This window comes from Anas platyrhynchos, chromosome 11, assembly GCF_047663525.1.
Source record: "Anas platyrhynchos isolate ZD024472 breed Pekin duck chromosome 11, IASCAAS_PekinDuck_T2T, whole genome shotgun sequence".
Taxonomy (NCBI): domain Eukaryota; kingdom Metazoa; phylum Chordata; class Aves; order Anseriformes; family Anatidae; genus Anas; species Anas platyrhynchos.
Genome location: NC_092597.1, coordinates 1,648,721 through 1,675,811, shown reverse-complemented (window position 1 = coordinate 1,675,811; position 27,091 = coordinate 1,648,721). Strand labels below are relative to the sequence as shown.

The window sequence follows — 27,091 nt, the reverse complement described above, 5'->3', positions numbered from 1 at the left end:
TCAATCAGGAGCAGATTATTCTTGATTAATTTAAACTGGGGGAGCGGGAATCACACCAGACAAAGACGTCCTTTTCACCAACATAGTTTATTTTGCCTGTCACGGCTCTACACGAAGACAGTAAAAAGGTAACAAATAAGGCAATATTCCCTCCTTCCCCTTCCCTCTCCTCCCCTCCACTTCCTTCCCCGACTCTCTCCTCCCCTATACTCCCGTACATTCCCCCCACACACACTCCCCTACACTCTCCTCACCTACACTCCCCTACACACACCTCCCCTACACACTGCTCCCCTACACTCCTCTACACTCTGCTCCCCTACCCTCTTCTTCACTCAGTTCCCCTACACTCTCCTACACTCTGCTCCCCTACCCTCCCCTACATTCTGCTCCCCTACCCTCTTCTTCACTCAGTTCCCCTACACTCCCCTACACACACCTCCCCTACCTTCCCCTTCACTCAGTTCCCCTACACTCCCCTTCCCTACACTCCACTCCACTCTCCTCTCCTACACTCCCCTATACTCTCCTCCCCTACGCTCCCCTACACTCTCCTCACCAAACAATCCCCTCCCCTACACTACCCTACACTACCATACACTACCCTACACTCCACTACACTCTGCTCCCCTGCCCTCCCGTGCCCTCCCCTGCCCTCCCGTGCCCTCCCCAGAACTCCCCTGCCCTCCCCAGAACTCCCCTGCCCTCCCCTGCCCTTCCCTCCCCTCCCCTTCTCGTTTTTACCCTTCCCTCCCCTCCCTCCCGTTCTCTTCATTCCCTCCCCTTCCCTCCCATCTTCTCCTTTCTTCTTCTCCTCTCTTCTCCTTTCTTTCACAAATTGCAATGGAGAACAGGGAGAAGCATCACTTCCAGTCACTTCCGTCGTTCTCGTAGCTTGTGTCACTGCCTGATTCATGGCAATCCATCAGCAGTATCCAGAAGCGTTCCAGCTGCTGTGCTACTAGGTGAGCAGCAGTCTCCAAGTGGCAATCACGGACTTCTTGCTGTGGCTCGGACACGGCACTTTCAAGTCCACCCTGGCTTGGCCATGTCCTCTTGCTACGTCCCCACCTACATTACAGTTCTGCTTAGAAGACGAAGCACGGTGCTGAAGTAGTTCCACTCCTTCCATTTGCAATGATTGAGTTTGTCTAGCCAAGTGGTTTCTGTCCATAGAACACAAGAAAGAGGTTTTGCTTAGAAACAACGCAAGGAGGACTTCTTTTCCACATGGGCAAGGAATAGTCACGCTTTTCTAATAGAGACTCCAGTGGAAGAGAGAATGACAGATCATTCCGAGAGCTTTGAAATATCCCTTGGGGATGCTTAGTGCAGAGGACCAGAGGAAAGCTGTCCAAAGGACACCAGAGAATCACTCTGAATTACTTCCTCACAGACACATGTCCTTACTATGTCTGATATGGCTTCATGTCTGATATGGCTTCAGCTGGTTTCAGGGTTCTTGTTCACCTAAAACCTAAATTCGGAGTTGTAAATGAAGATGGAAAGATTGACAAATGTATAAATCACTGATGGGGAAAAAAAAAAAAAAAAGAAAAAAAAGTGCTTTGAGAACTTTGGCCATTAGCCCTGGAAAGCATCAAAGTACTGTCCTCTGAAGCAAATGCCTTCTTCTCTTGATACCTAAAGAGGTAAATCAATCCAATGTTGTAACATTAGAAAAGCAAACACTAAACACAAGCAAAGGAGAACACAAGTAAGCAATTGCAATGCCTATGGGGCTATTGCAGGCTTAGGCAAAGAACTATTGTACCATGAAATCTTGGGATAGAAGAAATATTATGTGCATTTTTTACTGTTTCATTTGTTGAGCTAATTTAGAAGTGGATATAAAATTGTTTTCTTTTTTTTTTTTTCCTCTTGAGTTCACTCCTTTTTATAGGATTTCATAATAGAATAGATATATACTAAATAAAAAAAAAAAAAAAAGATTCCAAGCAGGTAATCATATTCACAATTATTTTTTCAATCCAGAAACAATAGCAAGGATGAGCTGAAAAGTATTTCTATGCCATTAGAGTGTCAAGGTGTGTCCCATACGTTAGTAACAGTCAGAGGATTCATTTTGGAGAACAAAAGATATCTTGAAAGAAGTAAAGACAGAAGTAAATATGCATGCATGTACATCTCTCTCTCTCTACAGAAACCTAAGAAACTCGTATGCAGGTTAGCTTCTTGCGCTCTCTTCTCAAAGTTCTAGTGAATACAGCATCAGTGTGTGTTCCAAACATTACCCTCAGTCCAGCACGGATACACACGAGAGGTCAGTCTGCAGGTTGCGCAGGCCAAGAAACTGCTCTGGCTTGATGGGAAGAGCCAAGGCAGAAGTTGCTGTCAGAGAAAAGATGCTGTCAAAGCGTGTCACGTCCATGCTAGAGCCTCTCTCCCATGATCTAGCTCTACTGCATCTAGATGCAGCTATACTAGAGCGTCGCTACTTAGCCAGTCTGGGGGATCTTAGGAGCCTTCTGAAGACCCAGAGGAGGGGCTCTTTGTCCTTTCTGTTTTAACAGCCAGTGAAAACTCTTACCGTTTGACACAGAGTGGCTGAAAAACACAAAGTGGACTTGCAATCTTCACAGCTTCGAAGCAAGTGGAGATTGTGGAGGTTGTGGAGTAACCAAGGAAACTGTTGATCTAGAAGCAGCCTACAGATTGTGTTTAGCCAGGTCCTTGTATTGCCCTTCTGGCTGATCTGCCAGCAATTCAAGAAAGTCTCCCTGGCAAGCCAGCCCTGGAGTCACCCAAAACTTGGTGAAACCCATGAGATTAGAAAGGAGACAGTTGCACTCCATAAACTGCAGGTTTCTGTGCTTTTTGCTTGCTTGCTTGCTTGCTTGTTTTCCAGGCTGAATTGGATTAGCTGGACAAGTTGGCAGCTGCCTACAGACAAATACCTTATCAGGAGTCTAAACTACGGGATTGCTCTAACTGAGTACAATGAATTGGACTTGACATCCTTAGGAAGTCTTTCCAGCTACGCTTTCTACCACTACAGAAATGCACCTGATTCTTTCACAAAGCTTACGGGTGCTGACTGCAAATAGTCCTCATCATTCTCCATTGCCTTCCTCATCTCCATTCTCTTTTGGCCCGTGAAGCTTTTCCGAGCAGAGATGAAGATCAGCTCTAATACGCAGTCTGGGATTCTGCAAAGGAAAAGAAGAATCCTCCTGAAAACTCTTTGCAACCTCACCCGCCATCCCCAAAGCAAAGAAGAGCAAAAGAACACCGCTTGATCACAGCAAGCATCAACTCGAGCATAGGTCTCCTGCAAGTGTAGCGGGGTTCAACAGCTGCCAAACAAGCTTAAGGAGCACACCCAGAATCAAGTCCATCAAACCGTGTCTTCAAACAGGTGCTTGAAAGAGTTAGGTTTTCTTAGGCGTGAGGAATGAAAAAGAAAGCAAGAACTGACAACTTACCAGCACACAGTTTCCCTCGAGCTTGCTTGGCTTCATTCCGCACCTGAGGCTGGGCTCCCAAGCAGGATTGAGCAGCATTGTGCAGAAATGCCAAAGCCTCCCCAGCTGTGCTGGATCTTCAGCCCCAAGGGCTTTGGCTCTGTTGCCTCCTCAGCAACATGGGCAATTGCCCAGGCAAGCCGGTGTCCAGCAGCTCGACTCAGGAAGCGCAGCCCCCCCTTGCCACCGCTTGCCACTCACACCAGGAGCCCCCGCGGTGGTGGCAGCCGTTGCGCGGCGCTTGGTGCAGTGCGGTGCGGTGTGGGCAGAGGGCTGCGGGCTCCTTCTCCTCGGGGGCGGCTCTGCCATGGGGCGTCCGCCGCAGGGCTGCTGAGGCGGCGGGGGGCTCCATGGGGGAGCGGAGGGCAATGTGCGCTGGGGCTGGGACGGGCCTGGGGCTGGGGCACCGCGCCGCCGCCGCCATGCCAAGCGGCACTCCTGGCATCTGTGCTGCAGAGCCAGCCAGTGTGATGCCTTGGCGTTTGTGACTTCACAGAATCACAGAATGTCTACGTTGGAAGAGACCTCAAGACCATCGAGTGCCAAACAAAGGCAACTCTGCATTTCCTTCTTAAACACCCGGTTTCTTCAGAAAAACAAAACAAAACAAAACAAAAGAAAAACAAAACAAAAAACACAGAACTTCATCCCTCACACGGGATTCCCGAAGTGAGCCTGCAGGGGCTGCCAAAGGCAGCAGCTCCTCAAGCACTGCTCCCACACGGCTCCCTACCACGGGCTCCATCCATCCCCCAGGAGCAAACTTGGTCAAACTAAGCCCCTTTGGAGATATTGTATGGCAGGCCTTACCAAATGCCGGACAAAGGAGAAGATCTAACCCATTTAGGAAACCAATATTTGCAACAACATCTTACAGTTTGGTGCAAGCAACTAGAACAAATCAATGTTTTAGGCACTAGACCTTTTATTTGCCTCCCAAGGGGAAGGATGCACTTTAATCAATATTAGTTGCTGTATGTGTGTAAATGAGGCAGGAGGAATTGAGACTGAGCACGAAAACATTTGGGGAAAGACTACGGTAATAAGGTGATTAGTCTAAGGTGATTACGTAAGGTAATTCAAGATGACACCTCCTGGGGTTTTCGAGAATTATGCAACAAAATAACCTTTTGGTTACCCAACTTTTCTTGGCTTAAGCAATCGTTTAGAGGAATCCTGATCTTCTTTTTAAGAGTAGTAGTCTTGACTTGTGTAGTGGTACAATGTGCATTTTGGTGCTGTATGAAGGACTAGATTATGATACCTGGAAGTGTAACTGAAACAAGCACCAAGTCAAAACTGGTAAGAATTTAATGAAAACTTTTAATCAAGAAGGATTGTAATAAGCCAAAGAATTTTCTTAGGCTCAAGAAAAGGGGGGACTTGAGACAGGGAACAAGATAAAGACTGGTGATTCCTAGGTCTGAGCTAGCACCATTGTATGTTAAGGACCGAAAGACGAGGAAGTAAAAGACTGTGTCTTTTACTTTCCGCTGGCTCTTTGCTTGTAATACAAGCTTCACCATTCTAACTTGCAATTTAGGCAATCTTAAAACAACTGAACCATGACAGTAAAATATGAAATTCTTCGTATTTTCAAAAGTAGTCTGCAATTTCATTAGCAGAACACACAAAACATAGTCTTTGAATGTGACTTTAATGTACACAGGGATTTTTGTTATTTTTAAAGCTCATCACTTTTTTATTACATTGTATTATGCCCCAAAATATATTCAGAGGAAAGATAACTAAAGGTAATTATACAAAAATACTGAGCGCTTCTTACAAACGTTACAAACATATGGATTTGAAAAAGTTAGAAATTCACAGGGACATTCACCCTTCTACATTTCGCTACAGTTTGGCTGCGATGGATGTTTCGTCACAGCAAAACATGTCCTGGACTACAAGCTTCTTTGTGTATTAGACACAGAATAATCTTCCCCATGCTCATTTACAGTCCAACCTGTGCAATATTCATGTTCACACCGCCACAGCATACTTTCGAGTAATGAACCTCTAGGCTTATTATCCTGCCTGGAGAGCTAAACCTCAATTCACTCTGGTAGCAACAGATGCATATGTGACCAGCATCTACGTGTTACAAAGACATGGCACTACCTCAAGTGTGACGAAATAGAACCATCAGTTAAGAGGAAGAATGAGTCACGCTGAGCCTTAAGACGAAACACGGGGCCAAGAAGGCTGCACTGTGCGTGTGAAGTGGTGGTGGTGGCAGTGTGAGGTGTAAGACAACCAAGATAATGACAATGATTAAACCATTTTTGCTTCTACACTAGAACTACTTCATTTTAAGTTTGAGTTGTGGTTAGTAGGACCTGGAACAATCAAAAAAACTTTTCATAGTTGTTTGTTGGTCCTTTTTTTTTTTTTTTTTTTTTTTTGGTCAAAGCATAGATCACATTAGGAAGCTTATCTTCTTACTACAAATATCTAGGTCTTTTAACCTTAATAAAGAATGATTTTAGTTAACTGGAAGTATGGACCTCCTCATTGACAATCTTCCAAGAAATAACTTCTATGAAATCAAGTGCTGGCAGCAAAATCAAGTTGATTGTTTAAAATACTGGCATCTAAAAGCATAGCATATTACACATTTGTTAATTATAATGCCATTCAGAGTCTTTCAGATCATAAAATACCGTTTTCTCAACCACAACAGTGTGAGACTGTAGCTTCTGAAATTATGCTCGAATCCACAGAAAACCAAACACGAATTTAGAACAGTGTTATACCACTGCCTCTATTACAAACTGATGTTGTCTCTCCTTTGCAAGTGTGGGGAGATGTAGTACTGTCGTGGTTTAACCCGGCCGGCAGCTAAACACCACGCAGCCGTTCGCTCACCCTCCCCCCTCCCTCTCTGGGACGGGGGAGAGAAATGGAGAGTGAAGCCCGTGAGTTGAGATAAAGACAGTTTAATAAGACAAGAAAATAATAATAACAAAATAATAATAACAATAATAATAATAATGATACAATGGTGATAATACGAAAGTAATAGTATGTACAAACAAGTGATGCACAATGCAATTGCTCACCACTCGCTGACCGATGCCCAGCCTAACCCCGAGCAGTCCGGCCCCCTCCCCCCGGCTAGCCACCCCTATATATTGTTTAGCATGACGTCAGATGGTATGGAATACCCCTTTGGCTAGTTTGGGTCACCTGTCCTGGGTCTGTCCCCTCCCAGCTCTTACTGCACCCCCAGCCTGCCCGTTGGCAGGACAGAGCAAAAGGCTGAGATGTCCTTGGCTTAGTATAAGCACTGCTCTGCAACAATTAAAGCATTGGGGTGTTATCAGCACTCTTCTCATCCTAAGCCAAAACACAGCATTCCACCAGCTACTAGGAAGAAAATTAATTCTGTTCTAACTGAAACCAGGACAAGTACCTTCCTGGATAAGAGTTAGTTCAGTAAAAATATGAGTTTTATGTCTATCTGATATACTTCTGTCTGTTTGCTACCCCTCAAATGATCTACTGACAAACACAAAAGCATTTTAAGATCATGTACTTACATTTAGTAGGTGCCATTAGTTGATGGGGTGACTCTCCAAAAAAGCCCTTCAATTTCTTCTTCAGCTCTCTGCTGGTTTTCTCTAGAATAAAAGAAGTCTTTTTCCAGTTGCTGGACTTTTACTTCATACTCTTTCAAGGTTTCTGCAATACCTTCACCATCTTGTTCTAGGGCAAGTAAAACTAGTATGAGAATCAAATCTTCACTTCACTTCTCTGTGCCAAAATCAAGATGCCCAGCTAGAGAATGTCCTGTATTTTGCTGACACTCTGCTTTCATGGTGTACATTTAAACTAGTATGACAGAGGAGCAAAAAGCCCATGCCAACCCCAATTCTCCATTTTAATAGGAGCATTTAGAGGATAAAGATCAAGGGGATTGCTATCTTTCACCTTTCCAATGTCAACAAATTGAATATAAAAATGTGACAATTCTGACCGTTTTTTAAAAATGGTCAGCTTTTTTCTTTTATACAAGCACCTTGTGTCTGTTCATCAGCATCCTACACGACATCAGAATTAGTAACAGCCAAAATGTTATCTTTCTACCTCATATCTTCTTTTTTCTTTCATATGAAACACAGTATTTCTCAACAGTGACTAAAGATAATATCTGCTGTACAATTCCCCTTGGAAAACAAACAAGCACCCTTGAAATGATGCAGTATCAACTGTAGTTTTTTCTCATGTTCTCTGTGTTGTAGCATCAGCTGCCTGTCACACTGCAACTTGATGTGCTCAAGTGCAGATTCCAATTCACGTTTTATATTTTCCTGGTCTATGACCTTCATCTCCTGTTCTTCAGTCTGCAGTTGTAATTTACGTTCAGACTCTCGCAGGCCAACAATCTAAGACAATCTAATACACTTCTATCAAACCATTTCAACAAATGCTTTTACAGTTCTGCTTAATAGATGAATGGATACAAAAGCAATTGTCTGTATAAGCTGTAAGCTTATACTGGAAACAGATTTGCCTGCTGACACGAGTTCACACTTCAGAATTGAGCTCTGTAGATTTTGATCACATGGACTAGTGGATTTTTTAATGCCCTGTGCAGAACTTAAACTGATACAAGAGTTTTTTTCCTGTTTCTGGAAAACTGCCAATTTGTGTACCACAGACAACTTGTTCACAAAATCACCCAAGGTTCACCCATGGGCAAAGAGAGACACCAAGTCCTAATGCATTTCTTTTTTATGTTTCCAGGTGTCATTACGATTCTTCAGTATATGGTGGTAAGCGCTTGTTTGCAGAAAGATTTTATAATGGATTTGGAAAAAAGAAATACTATCCTGAGGTTAATAAAGACTGCAGGTGGGAAGAATTTCGATACGACACCACTGTTTAAATATGTTGCTACTTGAGAAGTTAGCAGCATAAAGCAGTGGAAAGGAGCAAGGAAATTTCCAGAGTTGCAACACCTTTTAAGCTAATGACACCAAAACAAGATACAAACAAGTAATAGAAAAGCATCCTTTTTTATGTTGATGTCAAGATGCAAAATATCCAAATTAACAACAGATGTGAGTAACCTAAGCAGGCTTTCAAGGAAAGTGGATTAAATTGACTTTACTTCTTGACACTATTTCATTTAACTATTTAGTGCAATAACAGGTAATAGGATAAAATATTGATCATTAGCCAAAGCAAACCTTGTTAAAGTATTTGAAGAGGATAGCTCTGAGCTCATCAGCAGACAAGGAAACTAGTTTTCCTATTGCATTATCCTCACTCTGTGAAAGGATCTGTGAAGAGGATCTAAGCAAGTACTGGCGACTCTGAATACTTTCATTCTTGTAATTAATAGCAGCCTCCAGGGCTTCAATTCCTTCTTCCAGCTGCAAAAGGACATGTTCTTCCTACACAGAAACACAGGAGTGAGATTGTAAAAAAAGTACAAAACAAACCTTTGTGTGCATAAGACATTAACTTCATTCTCAAAGGTGAATCTAAATTGAAGAGCAAGACTAACTAGTAGTAGTACAGAGAATGGAATGGGAAAAATAAGAGGAAGAGTACAAATCTAGAACCTGCTTGGAGCAAGCAGGAAATGTCTTGATATCCCTTCCACAGACCAGAGTTCAAACAAATGGTTCATCACCACAAAAGCCTACATTCTATTCTTCCTCCATTTTCCCCTCCCCACAATTTGATGACTTCTATTACTTTTTCAGTTGAACTAGTTTTCTAATTAGCGATTAATGAACCAATCAGATCTGTAAGCAGTTTGGTGACCATTATCTGTGCAGGAAGGTGGCAGAAATTCATGCCCTGAAGTATTGCAGAAGATTCTGTGGAGTGAAGCAAATAGGATTCTTTCTGGCATGCTATCAGCTCAGTAATAGGCCCCAACTGCTGCTTCTCAAGACCTAAAACAAATCTGTGTATTTTACATCAATTTATTCAATCTTCAACTTAATTATACTGATCAATTCAAGTGTGTAACATCCACAATATGGCTTATTTTCATTGTAACTATATGGAGGCCTTCAGGTGAGGTTTGGTCTTTCACAAAAGCCTATGAAAAAAAAAATCAAGGGACATCACTATTAGAGTACTTCACCTTGTTCTATGTCCTGATAGGAAAATAGCTGCCTAAGATAAATTGATGGACATCCTGTTTCATTATTTCTAATTATAGAATTGTTAGGCCAGCGACATTTGTCCGGACTCTAGCTAAAGTAAGTAAGTTCCTCTGAAAGTATATGTTGTTCCCTGTTATGGAAGTAGTGCCATTATAGCAGTACTTTCATGTCGGCTGTTAACAAAAACACCCAACCTCAGTTCCTTGATTCTCTACTGTCTAATACTGGGAGACATTTTAGGTCATGATTGGAATACTTTATTATACAACATTGCCTAAAACTTTGATGTATCTCAGAGATAGTTACTTACTTCAGCTGACAACACTTTTCAGTTACCCTCTTTCAGTTTCTCATCCACACTATTTCTTCTCCTGAGTAGCTGATCCCTTTCCTTCTGAAGAACCTGAATTTTTTCCAGAATGTCTGTCTTCAGTAGTGCTGTCCTGAAGCTGCATACCTTTATCACACAATTCCTGGTCCAGCATACTTAAGCGAGTAGACAATTTCATACTATCTTTGTTTAAAGCCTTTAAAAAAAAAAAAAGAGAGAGAGAGAGAGAGAGAGAAAGAAATAAGAGGAAGAATGAAAGAAACCGTAAGTATAAAACTCCTTCCCCATAAACATGTACATGAGACTGTCGCATCCTAAAGTGGAAGACCTGTCTACTTCTTGTAAAGGGACGCCATTTAGGCTAAGTAGACAGCTACCATAAAATTTACTATTTAATCAAAAGATGAAAGAAAACAAAGAAAAGCAATGTGCAGTTTTCTACATATCTTACATGAGTTAGTCATTACGGTGACAATGACATTTCAATTTCTGTTTCTCAGTAGCCAAAGTAAATAATACAGAATGTTTCTCTGCCATGTTCTCTACTTTGCAGGCACTGAGCAATTTTTTAGATATCGTTATTTAATGTGCTGCAATAACAGAACTTTGGAAGTCAGATTTTGTTTTGTTGTTAGAATTTCGGGGATATCATGTAAATAAAGGTTATTACATTCTATTATTCATGTTTAAAATGTTCATTTGATCAAGCCACACAATAATGTAATGGCAGCGCTAGAGATACAAGTTGCATGGCTTAAACCTCTTCTGTTATCCGGCTGCCCTCCTCCCATAGTCTTTTCAGGCAGCTCTACAATTGTGTTAAATTTCTTTCTTTCTTTTTTTTATTTCTTAAATCACCTGGCTAGATCTCAGTTTCTTGATTTCTAGGAGGCTCTTCTCTTGCAATAATGCTTCTTTTTTAGCTACAATGGCTTCTCTTTTCTTTAAATCTTCTTCTAGTTCCGCTAACTGTTGGTGCTGTTGCAGAATTCTTTCAATTTCTTCATCCAGCCATTTCTTTTGCTCTTCTAACTTCTACAATTTAAACAGAGATCCAGAGAGCATTAACGAGGACTATTTGGGTCAGAATTTTATGACTATGTTTTTCCTCTTTTAGAGTAACTGATAAAACGTGAGAAATCAACATTTCAATTCTTAACATTAAGTGTTCAACAGAATCCTGATTCAGGATAATACAGAAATAGGACTGACTTAAGGAGAGGCTCAGCAATGTTATATTACTACATCTTATGCAAACAATTTTATCAGATGCTTTTAAGGAAATGTATTATTTTCCTAAAAACAGTTATAGAAATAGATGTCATATATAGAATGACAACAACTAAGTTTGAAAGGTACCACAAGAAATCAGCTAGCCCATCCTCATTGCATGATTCTTGCCCAAGACCAAGATTTGTGGAAAAACACATCGTGATGAGAAACTCTGATGCTGAAAGAAAGAAAAAATGGGAGTTCTGATCCTGCTAGCAGAGTCTATTATAAGTCTCTTCTGAAGCAATGGTTTATCAGTGGGCATATTGCTGGTATGGCTAAGAAGTTGCTTTTATTTCATTTTTTAAATTGATTTTCACCTCTAAAGACTTTGGTTAACTCATGAAACTCTCATGTTCCAATGTCTAGTTCTGAAATCATGCAGGTAGCACTGTTGCACAGGAAACCTACTATTCTAACACTGTCATGAACAACCAAAACCATAGCCATTTGTCATATTTGTCAGATGGGAAAAGAAATAAACAAACAAACCATGCAACATTTATAACAGAGCTCATCAGAATCACCTTCAAACCTACCAGACAACCAAACTCGTTGAATTTCCAGCTATCTGCATTACTACCTTTGACAAGTCATAGAAAAAACAAAGACATTACAGCCCTCTCCTTTCGTTCATTCAAAACCAGTTACAGAGCTTCTTGACTTGTCTCAGTTTTTGCTACAACAAAAAAATAACAATTTAAAAAAAAAACAGGGGAGGGAGGACGGAATACTCTTCTTCCAAACGCTTTACAAAGATGACACGGGGTGAATAAAGACACCTTTCTTTTCAGTGTCCACACAGATTTGGAATAGATTAGCTACCTCTGATTTCTGTAAAGTCCACACTGAGTTATTTTTCTTCTTTTTAAATGCAGCAATCTCTCTGTCTTTAAGAATCTTCTGTTGCTGTTCCATCTTAAGCTGAAGTTCCTCTAAACAAAAACAAACAAACAAAACTCTTTCTGCCTCAGTCAGTGTGTTTTTCAAACACATTTAATGACAGAATCTACACAATCATGAAATCAGAAATATTGAACTAATTTACATGCAAAATTGCAACTCAGGGCTAGACATCACATAATAACATTCAAAAAAATAGCTGAAGAGAAAGGAAGAATGAAGATTTCTGTGAAAATACTTATACACAATTTCTTCAGTGTCAAGTAAGCAATTACTTAAAAGGACAAAATCTGGTAGTATAGTACATTGCCTTTGGGAAAACAAAGGTCAAACTGGTTGATCTTATTCTTTGTCATAAGGAAACAGAAAGAATCCTACTTTAATTTGTAGCTGGTCCCGCAGAAGCTCTGCTTCTAGTTGCTTCTTTTTTTTCACTCTCCTCACGCAGTCTTTTCTCTAGCAGGGTCTGCTGATGCTTCATCTGAGCCACATTCTGCTCAAGTTCTATCGCTCGTTTTTCACTTTGGTTAGATAGAGAAGCCAGATTCTTAGTGTCTTGCTTCTTCTTCTGTAAGGCCTGAATGTTCATGGAAAATTTCAGCTTAACAACAGGAAAACTTAAAACTAAAACCCGACTCAGGTTAATTCTCTATTTCACTGAGTTAGGACAGTGAGCAAGACTTGCTACATTTTGCCACAACAATCACACATTATCTCTAAGGTCTCTGAGCCTTCGTAAAATCATCAAAGACAGAACTATCTAACTACTTAGTTGTTAAATAGTAGTGGGTATAACTGTGTGAAGGTTCTCATTGGCTACTTCAATCCAACTAGCTTCAGTTGTGTGAAGCTGGTGAGAGTTTCACAAGCAGAGTGTACGGATTTCAAAGGTGATGCTGAGACAGGAATTTGCAAATCCTAATGGTCATATTGGAAATACCTGCACTTTCAGCTTAGCTGCATCCATCTTCTTTCGGAACTCTCTTTGCAGCTTGGCTTTCTCAGCTCCTTATTCTCCAGCTCCTGAAGCTGCTTTTGAGTTTCGGCCAGTTCCATTTTGGCCTGCTCGGATTCTTGTTCCGGTTTAGTTATCTTCAAAGAATATTGCCTGCTTACACACTCTGCATCCTTACCTTAAAGACATCATATCCAAATAGTTTTAAAACAGCAAGATAATAATTTGCAATGTATCACTTAAACCTGTAATTGAATCGTTACTTACTTCATCCTGATTAAACCAAAAATTTCTGAGACATTTTCCAAACCTAAACAAACAGCTCCCTTATAACACTGAAATATAGATGAACAAAGGAATCTTAAATCTGAACTCTTCATAAATCATCTGATGTCACCAAAGAAAGTAACACCTGAGTGCCACATCAAGTGAAAATTTTCTGCCTACTGCAGTCCTTGACAAAATAGCTTGCCTGTATTATTATGTTTTTTGTTGTTTGTTTGTATGTTTGTTTGTTTGTTCCCCAGAAGAATATGCTACATATTTCTCAGCTTTCAACTTGGTAATCAGCAAAAAACTCTCGATTGTGTTTCTACTGATTTGCCCTGTTCGGGCAATCTGATTTGCTCTGTTTGGGATTCCATGAGTACTGTTACTGGGGGCGCACAATGTTTCTCAATGCCAAAAGACTGCCTCAGGAGAATATGTACACACTAGAAGAGTGTGATTGAAACAGGTAAGCACAGATCTTTAGGGTCATCACAATGATAAGTTTCTGGCAAGCATATATATATCAGGACAGGTGTGTAATGATATAGGCTAACAGGGACACTGACCTTTTCCCTCATCCACTTCTGACTCCTGCTTCTCTACTGCTATGATGGCAATGAAAGCATTCCCAGCACAGTGTCGTATCTTCTCTCCTATCCCAGACACTGGGTGACAAACACATGTCCATGAAGAGATCAGTTGCACTAAGCATACATGAAAAATTACACTATAGGTGGACAAACACAATAAGCTACAAAACACAAAAAAATATTTAACAAACAAATCTGCAGATCACAGCTGAGTAGGACACAATAAAAATTTGCAGCCTTCAATGCACTCATAGCAAGTAATTCATAGAAGTTAGGAAACTGTAAGTTACCAGAAGTATTCCCGCAGAAGAAAATTACCCAAAAACTAAGATATGCAGGTCTTCAGAAGTTTTGTGTCTTTTTTCTTGCTTATTTCTGAATGTCTTCATTTCAATTTTTCAGTCACTTACCTGTTCTTACTAATTCCTTAATAAGTTCTTCTTTCATTTTGATGTTAAGTGCAAGTTCTCCCATTTTTTGCTTGGCCTCAGTGAGTCTCAACTCTGAATTCTTTAACTTCTGCATGTTAAAAACATGACTTTTCTGGAGGCAGTCGATTTCTTCACCTTGAAAGAAAACAAAGCAATGTGGAAACCAAAAAAAAAAGGAATAAAAATGGAATAAAAGGAATACACTCTTTAGCCAAAAGACAGTGATCTGAAATATAGTATGTATAGAATTCTTACAGATGAAGCGAAAGAGCCAAAAGGAGAGAGTATTGCAAAGAGTCTTTTCCCTGCCGTCTAAATACGGAAATGACAGCATGCATTAGCATTTAAAGAATGCTAATGAATGCTAATCTGAGAGAGAAAAAACATATTTAATTTAAGCATTTTCAGTGCATCTCTGATGAAATAATAGCATGTTTCCTTTTCTTGAACTAGTACTAGATTTGTAGGTCAAGTGCTTTCTCGCTAGTAAGTAGTACTCAAACATTAAGGTCACTGATGTCAATTTCAGAAAAGGGAAAAGGAAAATAATTAAAAAATAAATTTATGTTGAGCTATAATGAAAAAAGTATTTGTAGCAAATAAAGACATTTTGATGAGAAAAATAATTACATGTGATAAAGACATTATTGCATATTCTAGTACTATATCTAACACAATTTACTCTCATGACTTCCATTTTACCTGTGGCTGTATCAGTCTGTGGCACAGATTTGTCACATAAGCTGGACTTGTCAACTTGACATTTCATGTCACTTTGCTCAAAGGGAAAGCACAGAGAAGCCTGTTTTCGTGTCCATTTTTGGTTTATTGAATGCCTAAGAAAGAATGGAAAACATGATACATTCTAAACACAAAGGGATTTTTTTTTCTTTTAACTTTATATAAAGTACATGATATTAAAGAGAAGAGTGTCAAACTGAGAAAGCTTACATAAGCATTTGCACCTTCTTCTTCCCATGCTTGATCTTGTTGGATGATGTCCCCAAAACAAAGATCATGCAATCTTTATCGCATCAAAAAAATGTGGTTTTTAAACTAGTTTCATAATATGCCTAGTTGGTCCTGCAAATTTATTTTAAGTAGTATCACAAATGGCCTCACATTACAGTAGGATTAGGCAGTAATATTGTATTTGCTATATATTTATCTGTAACAAAAGTTAAAGAAAAAATTACCTAAATGAGAAAAAAAAAAAATAAATTACTTTTGACTGTCTGTATTTTCTTTCTCTTCATCACTCTGATAGAGAGGTGGCAGTGAAGGACTTCATCTTGATCTTCTATGTAGCTCAGTATCATCTGGCTACGAGCACGGAATCCTGCCATCATCCGAGCCAGGGAAAAAGCAGGGGGACTGGTATACACCTGCCAAAAAGCACCAAAAAAACACTTGGAATAGTTCAGTAATTCTTTATTGATATTCCAATAGTATTTCAGTTTAAAAGTCTTTCACTACCTGACCTTGTATGCAGAATTGCAGGTGTTTAAATAATATTTCTGAGTACCTGTGTACCAGAAGGTTTTGCAAGAGAAGGTTCTGCTTAGAACACTTGTCCCAAGTGCAAAAGAAGGTACTGTTACCAACTTATTACCCAAAATGTTCAGTTTATCAGTACAGAATAATCATTCATTTTGGTAATGCTTCCTATCTGAACTGTTAAACATTGCACAAAAAGATCACTAAAGACTACAGCTTTATGACTGTGATAAATTCTGTGTTTTAAGTCAATTTGTATGGGGCTTTGAGCAACCTGATCTAGTGAAAGGTGTCTCTGTCCATGGCAGAGTTGGACTAGATGATTTTTAAAGGTCCCTTCAAACTCCAGCCATTCTGGGATTCAAAATGTAAGCCCATAGATTTTGGACAACTGGGACATAGCGTGTGTTGCAAGACATTCAAAAGTACTTTTTCAGTCTTCAATGCTAAAATGCTTCAAAGCTAAACAGCAGCTGACAAGAGGTCACCATAATTTGTCACGCCCAATAGAACTATTGAACAATAACTGTTAAAAAAAATGTAATGCTTAGGTAGACCTTACCTTTCGTGTCTCTGTCCCTGAAGATGGGAGAAAAGCGAGTGTAGCAGACTCTTTGTGAGTGGGACACTGTATGGCCTTCTTGCAGATGCCGTAACAGCAGGCCCATCTCCACAAGCACTTGAGAAGTCCCAAGTTTTCACAACCATAAACTTCTCTAATTTTTCTTTTAGCTGATCAATAAGGATTTGCTGTTCCACCATTTTTTCATTCTCATATGAAAAATATTTTTCATTCTCATATGAAAAAAACAAAAACAAAAACGGTTGCTGATCATCAGGTTTGCATCATACCTTTCTAAATTCATTATAAAGGTCAGTCTTCTTGTATATCATTCACTAACTCTAAATTCTTCTGCAGTGCACAGGCAAATTCTGCAACAAACTGAAAATTCTCTGGCATGACAGGTAGAATCTTACCTCTCCCCAACCTCCAATCATTTTTTTGAGACATTTTTGTCTCTAAAGGACCTGTCCTATATAAATTATGTCAGCTAGATTTAGACATCTAGTGAGAAGTAGATGACATATTTATCAGCCCTTGCTTGCCTTATTTGTGTGTTCATGGATAAATAAAACGGTAATTCAAGAAAAATGTTCAAATGAAGCACATGGTCTGAGTTTAAAGAATGAAATGTACATACATGTAGGCTTCCTCTTCCTCTTGGAGTGGTCCAACTTGAAAGATTATTTTTATTAATTAACATTCATAAAATTGGACGTGACCCCAGGATCCCCTGTATCAACCGTTACTTTCTTTTCTACCCAGCCTCAAATTTGTCGGTAATGCTAGTTTGAAGAACTTACTTGCCTTTCCTACAGCGATCTCTGTGCATTGTTCAAAATTACATATCTTCACTGAACTGATTTATCCATAAGGCCAAGACCATACAATTTTCAGTCTTCTCTGTTCCTTTCAGAATACATCGAAAATCTTGCCTACCAACAGGAAATTTGAATAACAGCTAGAGATAGTTAACTAAAGTATGCATTCTCCTACTTTGAATCATATATTTTTTATTTATTCTTTTTTTCTCATCTTCTTAGACTGCAAGTCCTTTCCCCATACATAGACAATGCCCCACAAATTGACATTTTGTTGGAATACAATACATAATATTTCTGTGTCATAGCAAAAAGAATATATATGTCAATACCATACATTTTATGATTGTGGAAGTAGTAATGGGCAACTCCACCTTACAACTTTTTTTTTTTTTTAATCCCTATAAGACTCTGTCCCTTATGCCCTTGTACATATAACCCCATAGTGCATAACCTGTTACATAAATACATGGGTACAAACATTTACATGCTACTTTTACAGTTCTTATTCTGTCATGTATCATTGAAATGACACTTTCCTGTGCATACAACTTTAAGCCATTTGACACAAGCATTTGATTTAATTATTATACTGATTTTTCTGTTTTTAAGTAACAGTGAGAGCTGCGATCTTTTGCCTACAGTACAACTGTTTCTGTTCATAACATCTGCCTCGTATCCTCCATAGGATACAATTATAAGCATAATCGTATATAAGCATCTATGTGTATTAGAAGCATGGATTGTTTCAGTCTAATAAGCTGACAATATGCAGTATGGGTTAAAAAAGGAAAACACACAAAAAAAGACTATCCAGAAATGACAGAACAGAAAAAAAGTTACAGAGGGAAGGAAAAGATGGTGACCAGTGTACTTACCTTTCATTCATTGACTCTCCCCAAGCCATCAGCAAAGAAGAGGAAAAAGGAGGAAAAGGAGGAAAAGGAGAATAAGGAGGAAAAGGAGAATAAGGAGAATAAGGAAAAAAAGGAGAAAAAGGAGAAGAGTACTAACTAGCCATGTTTATGCTGTTCCCTTTAAAAAAGGTCAGATCTATCATCCTATAAAGTCAGATCTATCAACTATCCTATATATGGTCTCCTGGATCTTGAAATGCTATTCACTTACTACCCATTACAATTTCATTAGCATATACAAGATCTAGAGAGGGAAGGAGGCAAGCAGTGTTTCCACTGTGTCACTCAGCTTCTTGTAATAGTAAACTCTCAGAATACTAGGATGAAATTCTGTCTTAAAAAGTCAAAAGGCAACAATACTTTACTCTCACACTGAATAAAGATATAACAAAGCATGTTTCTACACAGCCTTTCAATTAAAGCATTCTGTAGGAACTTGATGGTCTTTTTGAGATTCTAAACAATCTTTTAAAGCCTTTCAAGTCCTAAATCATGAATCGTCCTGAAACAACTTAGCAACAACACAGATCTGGAGGAAGGCAGGAAGCAAAGAGAGGGTGAATGAATCACTTAATATCATACAGGAAGGCTGTGGCACAGTTAGGCTGATACACAAACTTCAGGAATCACAGTACTGTGATTCACCCACTAGATGATCTCAGCTCATTAGGGAATACAGCTCTAATTCAAACAAGGTGCTTGTAAGACTGGTAGGTGTTTACATCCAAAAAAATTCTGAAGGATCTGTCTTGAAATCATGAGTACATTCCTATAGTGGACGGATGGTTTGATATAGATATATGTAATATATGCCAGAGGAAAAATACCTATAATCTATGTCTTTCTTCAGTCTTCTTTAAAGATTCCAGTTGCTCTTCATTTTCCTGTATTAATGTCTTTATCTGATTCTGCAATATCTTCAATTCATGATCCTTCTGGCTGAATACTTCTTCATCCATAGCTAGAGCCTGCTAGATAATAAAAGGAAAATTCAGCCAGTGGAAAAGCAGGCATTGTTATTCTTGAAGTTGGAAAATTAAATACATACATATATTTATTTGTTGTTCAAAGATGTGAGTGGAACTGCAAAGTTGTGACGTATATATGGCAAATTCTCCCACCATGGAATCACAGAACAGCTGAGGCTGGAAAGGACCTCTGGAGGTCACCTGGTTTAACCCCTGGCTCAAGCAAGGCCACCTTGAGCAGGTTGCCCAGGACCATGTCCAGGTGGCTTTTGCAGGTCTCAGAGGATGACTCCACTTCTTTGGGCAACTTGTTCCAGTGCACAGCCACGGCCACCACACAGTACACAAGTGCTTCCAGATGTTTGCCTAGAAGCTCTTGTGTTCCAGTATATGCCCACTGCCTTTTGTCCTGGCTGCACGTTCACTGCACCTTCCCTTCAGGTATTTGTAAGACATTGCTAAAATCCCCCACTGAGCCTCCTCTTCTCCAAACTGAACAGTCCCATCTCTCTCAGCCTTTCCTCATTGGAGAGGTGCTCCAGTCCCTTAAGCATCTTTGTGGCCCTCTGCTGCACTTTTTCCATTATGTCCCTGAATCTCTTGTATGGGGGAGCCCGGAACTGAACAGAATCAAGCAGAATGCAGTAGAGAAGTTGGAAAGGACCTACAAAGATCATCAAGTCCAACTGGCTGACCACTTCAGGACTAACCTAAAGTTACAGCATGTTATTGCGGGCAGTGCCCAAACGCCTCCTGAATACTGACAGGCATGGGGCACCAAACAGCTCACTAGGAAGCCGGTGCCAGTGTCTGACCATCCTCATGGTACAGAAATTTTCCCTGATGTCCAGCGTGAACTGGACATCCCCCACAGCTTTGTGCCATTCCCATGCATTCTTCCCTCAGTTACCAGCAGCACAGACCAGCACCTTCCCTCCTCAGCAAGTTGCTGAGAGCCATGAGGTCGCCTCTTGGCCTCCTATTCTTTAGACTGGACAACACAAGTGTTCTCAGTCTCTCCTCATAGGACCTGCCTTCCAGCCCTTCTACCAGCTTTGTTGCCTTCCTCTTCACACTTTCAATTATCTTCACATCCTTTTTCAACTGGGGTGCCCCTGAGCACACGATACTCAAGGTGAGGCCACATCAATGCTAAATATGGTGGGAGAATCACCTCTTTTGACTGGCTGCCTATGCTGTGTATAACACACCACAAAATACAGTTTGCAACTGCAACTGGACACACTACTCCAGCTGTGGCCTCACTGAGCGGAAGGATCACATCTGTTGACCTGTTAGTGACACTTTGCCTAGTGCAGCCAACAAAACCACTAGCCTTCTTAGGAGGAAGGGCACATGGCTGACTCATGTTCAACTTGGTGGCCACCAGGACGCCCAGCTCCTTTTCTGCAGGGCTGCTTTCCAGCAGGGTGGCCCCCGGCATGCACTAGTGCCTGCAGTTGTTCCTCTTCAGGTGCAGGACTCTGAACTTGCCCTTGCTGAACTTCATGAGGTTCTTGTCAGCCCACCTTTCTAGGCTGTCAAGGTCCCTGTGGCTATGGCAGCATGGCCCTCTGGGGAATCAGCTGCTCCCTTCAAAAGTGGTTTCCACCAGTCGTTTCTTTACTTCTGTTTCTCATCTATTGATTTTGTTTTGACAAGTTTCTTTCTCCCAAAGGAAATAATGGACCCATAACCAACACTACCTTACAAAGTGGGTATTTAAATCCAATTACTTTCTTCGGTGTGCTGTGAGATTTGGCTGTAAAATCTCAGCATCAATCATAATATTAATACACTTCTCAAACAAAAAAATAAGGATGGCCCTCCTCATTTTTCATCTCAAAGAAGAGCCTAAAGATTAAAGAAATTATAATGTTATTTTTTTTCAGATGTTTTTCTGGGTAAGTGATCCAATAGTGATTGAAGGTTACTTCCAAATGTAGTTGGCCTTCCAGAAAACCTTTAGGAGCCAAATGCAAAGTATAGACACACTATGTCTTACCATTCTAAAGACAGATACTTCTGTACAACTCTATCTTTTCTGTACAACCTATATCTTTCAAGTAAATACAACTCTTAAGAGCTGCTCAAGAGCCTTTATTGCCCTGTTTATTTTAGCATCTCCCTAACCATCTCCTCCGAGCTGTGGATGGCATGCTTACCTGGGTATCTTTCAGTTTAAACCCAGCTCTTACACTGTTTTGAACCTGGGAAGCAGAGCTTTACAATAAGCCAGAGAAAAAAAAATGAAGAATAAATAACAGAGCTGTAATTTAGGATGATGAGAACCAAGAAAAGCCAGAATTTGTGTATGCGATTGCGAGGTAACAATCTACAGGCTTACCAGAATTCAGTGTGAAAAATGAAAATAGGTTGATTTTATAAAATTCTAACTTGTTGGAACTCTATCTCCTCCTCCTACAAGACAGACACATTAGCTTTCCTGATTTGTTCATAGGTACCTAAACAATCAACTTAGAATGAAATACCTGGCAGTTCTTTAGTTCTCTCCTCAGCTGAAGAATTGTGATATGATGGGGCTCTTGCATGGTGCCAGTTCCAGTGTCAATTTGCTGCACGGTGAGAGCTTCCTGCTTTTTAAGCTAACATCATCATTCAAATCAACCAGGAATGGGAAGGCTTCGTCCAAACAGTTTCTGTAGCTGAAGCACTGAACTTGAAGCTGGGTGAGCTGTTCTTCTAGCAAACTGATTCAGGTTCTTTCTTGATTTAAGTCATGTCAACACTGATTACCAACTTGTTGGTTCTGCAAAGCTTCTCGGAGCAATCTGATTTCAAGTTCCATTTCATCAATCCGGTCTTGATCAGGGTTGTAGTTGACAACTGGTTTATTTCTAATGTTTTTGGCTCTGTTTGCATATTTGAGCGAATTTACAGATTCATCAAAGTCTGATGAGGATGGACTTATACATGTTATCATGACAGTCTTGGCGTTCCCTCCTAGGGAGTCTTTCAGAATGCGAGTGATTTTAGCATCCCTGTATGGAATATGTATGCTTTTCCTTTTTGGGTCTCCAAGAGCACTGATGACATTTCCCAAGGCCAACAAACCACTATTGATTTGAATTGATTCTTTGAATCCTTCACCGGTATTTCCAGTCTTTGTCACCCTCTCTGATCCTGCCAAATCCACAAAATGGAACTTTGAAGCAATCATCTGGACTGATTTCCAAGATGAATCCTGTGGATCACTATTTTTTTTGAGACTCTGCAGATTGTTTCTGACAAATACTGATAGTAAAAATGGCATGTGATCGACTAGAGTGTTCGTTCATTTGTGTTGTTCCTGCGTGACGAGCTGCATTGCCACTTTCCAACAGGCTCATCACTTCATCTGCACATTCTACTTGGAATTCCTTAGCACCAACAATCACTTCAAACACCAAAAGAAAATCAGAATAATTACATTAATTTTAAACTTTTCAGTAAAAGTTTACTGCAATTATGAAGAGTCAATCTATAAACACAAATCACAGAAGCATACAAGCCTGCATTATTATAAGGTCGTAGCACATAGCTAAATAAAATAAAACAGTATGTGGAAAGCATGAAGTATAGCACATCTGAAACCTGCAGAAATAGAATATATGGGTGTATTTTGTCACACCATTTGAAACAGTATTGTAAACAGAATACACAGAATACACTTAGGTGTTTACACATCGTCTTATGCAATTTGCAACCTAGTGCTATCTAGAAAAAAAGTATGAGCAAACCTAGCTCAAAGCTTACTTTGTCAGTTAAAAAAAAAAAAAAGACAGAAATTTTGAAAGTTTGTAGTAAAAGTGACTCCCAGCCTATGTTAAGAACATAGTTCTTAGTGGAATGGAAGCAGATATTTACAGCATAAGTAGCTTAACAAATATAACTTTGAAGTGAGAAGCAAAGGCTTAATCTTAAAGCATTCATTCAACTGAATAATCATGCACAATTGTGTTTCTATGCTGAATTTGCAGAAACAGTAACAGTACTACCTTACCACCTGATGCTGCTTCTGGAGGAACATTGATATTGTTCATAGGAATCTCAAATGAAGGCTGCTTCAGATCAGCTAAACTGAACTGATATTTTGAAAACGTGACTTCATCTAGTATTAGTCATCGGTAAGCTCTCTTTTCAAGAGGTGGAAACAATAATTTGTGCACACAACAGAAATCAAATGCACAAAGTTCTAGAGCTGAAATCCTACCTGTATTTCCCTTTTCATCTTCTCAGATATGTAAATCTTTCACAGAGGTCTCCAACTCCAATAAATCTCAAAGTTCTTCCTCGTAAACCTCTATATAAGATACCTTCACTCGGAAATTGATGTTATGGTTTTCAGAAATATGCTGAAATAACTCCTGAATAGCCCGTGGGATTATGCCTTTTTCATCCTCTGAAAATGATGCTAAAATATAAACACAGATGTCACAGATACTTGCAGTCATTCTGTCACACAAATTACAAAGACTAAAACTAAAGAGAAGTCTGCGAGGTTTATCACTCAATATAATAAGGAATAGGAAGAGCTCAGTTTTCCCAAGTTTTCATGTAAAGATTTGCTTTTCTGTTGATCAGAAATGCATAGAAATGATACAGAACTTTACTACTTTCTGCGGGTACGAGACTACAAGAAAATTAAATTAGTAAAAAATCACGCTAGAAGAAAAAAATATTTTGAACTTGCTAATGAATTAATGATAAAACTTCAAATCCTTTATGCAAAAAGAACGAATACATAATTTTCAGGGTTTCAAATTCAGAATCAAGGACCAAGAAAAATCCAGATAGTCTTCTAATTCCTGCTACTCCACTTCTTCTCTCTTATTCAGCAGAACAGACAAACAAATTGTGACTTCTCGATACGGAAGGGAAGATAACCAGAGCTGGTGATACAGGATTTCAGGGAAAGTCAGAAAGCAAAACTGTATACATGCAGAAGCTGAAGAATTCTTCTGCGAACTAATACAGAAAAATAGTAGTTTCCAGTCTCAGGTGTTTGAGAAACACTGACTTGGAAATACCAAGTAAGTCGAATAGTAGAGTTTCAGATATCTGCCTTTAAAAAAGCAAAATTTGAATTCCACATAAAGTTCAACAAGACCAATATGCAAGGTTCTGCACTTGTGCTGGAACAGTTCCAAGCACAACTACAGTCTGGACAGAAAACAGATTGAGAGCAGCCTTGAGGAGAAGGACCTGGCGGTGTTGGATGATGAGAATCTCCACCTGAGCCAGCAATGTGTGCTTCCAGCCCAGAAAGCCAACCATATCCTGGGCTGCATCAAAAGCAGCATGGCCAGCAGGGGGTGGGAAGTGATTGTCCCCCTCTGCTCTGCTCTCGTGAGACCCCACCTGGAGCTCTGGGTCCCCCAGCACGAGGACGTGGAAGTATTTGAGAGAGTCCAGGAGGGCCACAGGGATACTTAGAGAGATGGAGCACCTCTCTTACGAAGACAGGCTGAGGGAGTTGGAGTTGTGCAGCCTGGAGAAGAGGCTTTAGGCACAGCAGCCTGCCAGTGCCTAAAGGGGGCCTACAGGAAAGCTGGGGAGGGACTCTGGAGGGACTCTTTGGCAGGTGGTGTAATGATAGGACAAGGAGGAATGGCTTTCCAACTAAAAGAGGGTTGATTTGGATTAGATATTCAGAAGAAATTCTTTACTCAGAGGGTGGCAAGGCACTGGCACAGGTTGCCCAAAGAAGCAGTGGATGCCCCATCCCCGGGGGTGTTCAAGGCCAGGCTGGATGGGGCCCTGGGCAACCTGGTCTAGTGGGTGACATCTTTGCCCGTGGCGGGGGGTTGCAACTGGGTGATCTTTAAGGTCCCTTCCAACCCAAACCATTCTAGGATTCTATTCCATGAAATTTATCTATGAAATCTCTTTGTCAGACTCTGAAAAAAGTCCAAGAGTGAGTTTGCTCCATACAATTACCTAAAGCAGATACTTTCTAAGTAGGATAAATGGAGCCAAAATTTCTAAAGCACTGTGTTTCAGAAAGTAGTGTAAGTTGCCTGTTAGAATAGAGAATGGGAAAGAGCACTTTAATTTTTTTTTATTTTTTTTTTTCTCTCATACTTTTGGTATAGCCTAACGGACACAGAATTTGTGTTTAGAACACAACCGTCACATAAACTTTGGAATATATATGTCTTTTTTTGCTATACATTTTTTCATTATCTCTTAAAAATTCTCAAGCATCATCTGTTATGTATTAAATACTTAATTTGCAGAACTACATTGTTCACACACACACAAAAAAAGACTTTTTACAACGTACCAATGTGACCACCTCCAATGGTGTAAGTCTTCCCAGAACCTGTCTGTCCGTATGCAAATACTGTAGCATTATATCCCTCAGCCAAAGACACTAGAAGAGGTTTAATGCAAACTGGATAAACTTCTTCTTGGGTTGAGTTTTTGCCAAATACAACATCAAAAGTGAAGACACGGTCTTTCCCAATGATTATTTGCTGTGTATTTGGGACTAATCTCACGCATGCTTGGTGGTCATGAAGTACTTCCTTGGAAAGCAGAGGTCTGACCCTTACTGCAACTTTAACCAGGATCTCCTCCATGCCGGCCTCCATCTCTGTGCTCCCCACTCAGTATTCAGGAAGTCATTACGAGATCTGTTACAATTCCTCTGTTCACCTCATTTGCAATTTTCTGCACCTAAGAAAAAATGTTCTCCGAGTTAAATAATAAAGAATTAACTCCCTGCTGAAACAGAATGTTGAAGAGTTTCCCAAAGAATACATAAGCATCATTACACCCTGGAAAGGAACTGTGATAAAAAAGCAGATATGTTAACAACTGTTAAACCAGTGCAGAAACTAATTTTGCTTCTATTACCTTCTAAGCTAGCAGACTTAACCTTTGGTCTGAAAGTGGTCAGACTTTGGGTTTGGACGTTATACTGCCGGATGAAGCAACAATATTGTAAGATCTTGTTAATGAACTCTTGATAAAGCATAGACTTACAATGAACCTTATTTTCTCACTGCTACAGTACCGATGCATAGGCAACAGAAATTATTCAAACAAAACCTTTTTATCCTGAATTTATACCTATAGACACACACGTGCTTGAAAGCCATCTTCTGCTTACAAGGGCCAAGTATTTAGAATTTCAGAAGCACAGAAAGCTGTCGTGTTGCTTACATGGGGGGTATGATTTTAAATAGTTGTGATTACTACACACCAAGCATTCCTCTGATTTTAATCCGTCTCTTTATGCCCATATGGAACTATTTTTTATTAGTTATATATTTCAGCAACCATGGTTCCTTATACTGTCCCCCATCTATTAATTCTGAAGCACAAGAAGAAGCATCGAATAGGATTTCTTTACAAATGTCTACCAGAAACACTCCAAAGCCTCGATGGGTATCAAATGCTGCCGGATCCCAAACACATCTTCTGCTCTTGCTGATTCTCAGTCAAGGAGGCTTTGCCATGCAAAGGAAAGTTTGCTGAACTTCCTTCTTGCTCAACTCCCACGCAGCCTTTTTGCTGTTACCCAACTGGCAGAACTCACCAGCTAAGCACATCAAATTCAGCCTGCATGAAAATGCAACCAGATTGAAACACAAGTCTTCTGTGGTTGCAAAGAGAAGAGTTTTGGCATTTCACTCACACCCATTTGCATTGAGGGCTTGTCCATTCAGAGCTGAGAAACTTTGGAAGCTGACAAAAAGCCTTGTTGTACAGAACAGAGCAAAGGGAAGCCAAGAAAGAGAAGCAAGAGCCTGAAATCCTGCTCATTTCAGAAAGGGCACAGCAATCACGAGCACATACTGAAAACTTACTGACTCCCCCCCCTGCCCCCCCCTCCCAAAATGACACCCAAACCAGTCGCGGGAGGGGAGGGGCGGAGGAGGGGAGAGATCCCATTTCCTACTTCCTCAAACAAACACCAAGCAAAATGCCGGCTCAGCGGCGCTGTGGGGCGG

General features: G+C 40.1%; 1 pseudogene; it reads right to left on the bottom strand.

The window, feature by feature from the left end:
- Window positions 1-6,408: 6,408 nt before the first annotated feature.
- The window catches only part of LOC139998636 (kinesin-like protein KIF27), a 38,253-nt pseudogene continuing 17,570 nt past the window's right edge, over window positions 6,409-27,091 (bottom strand).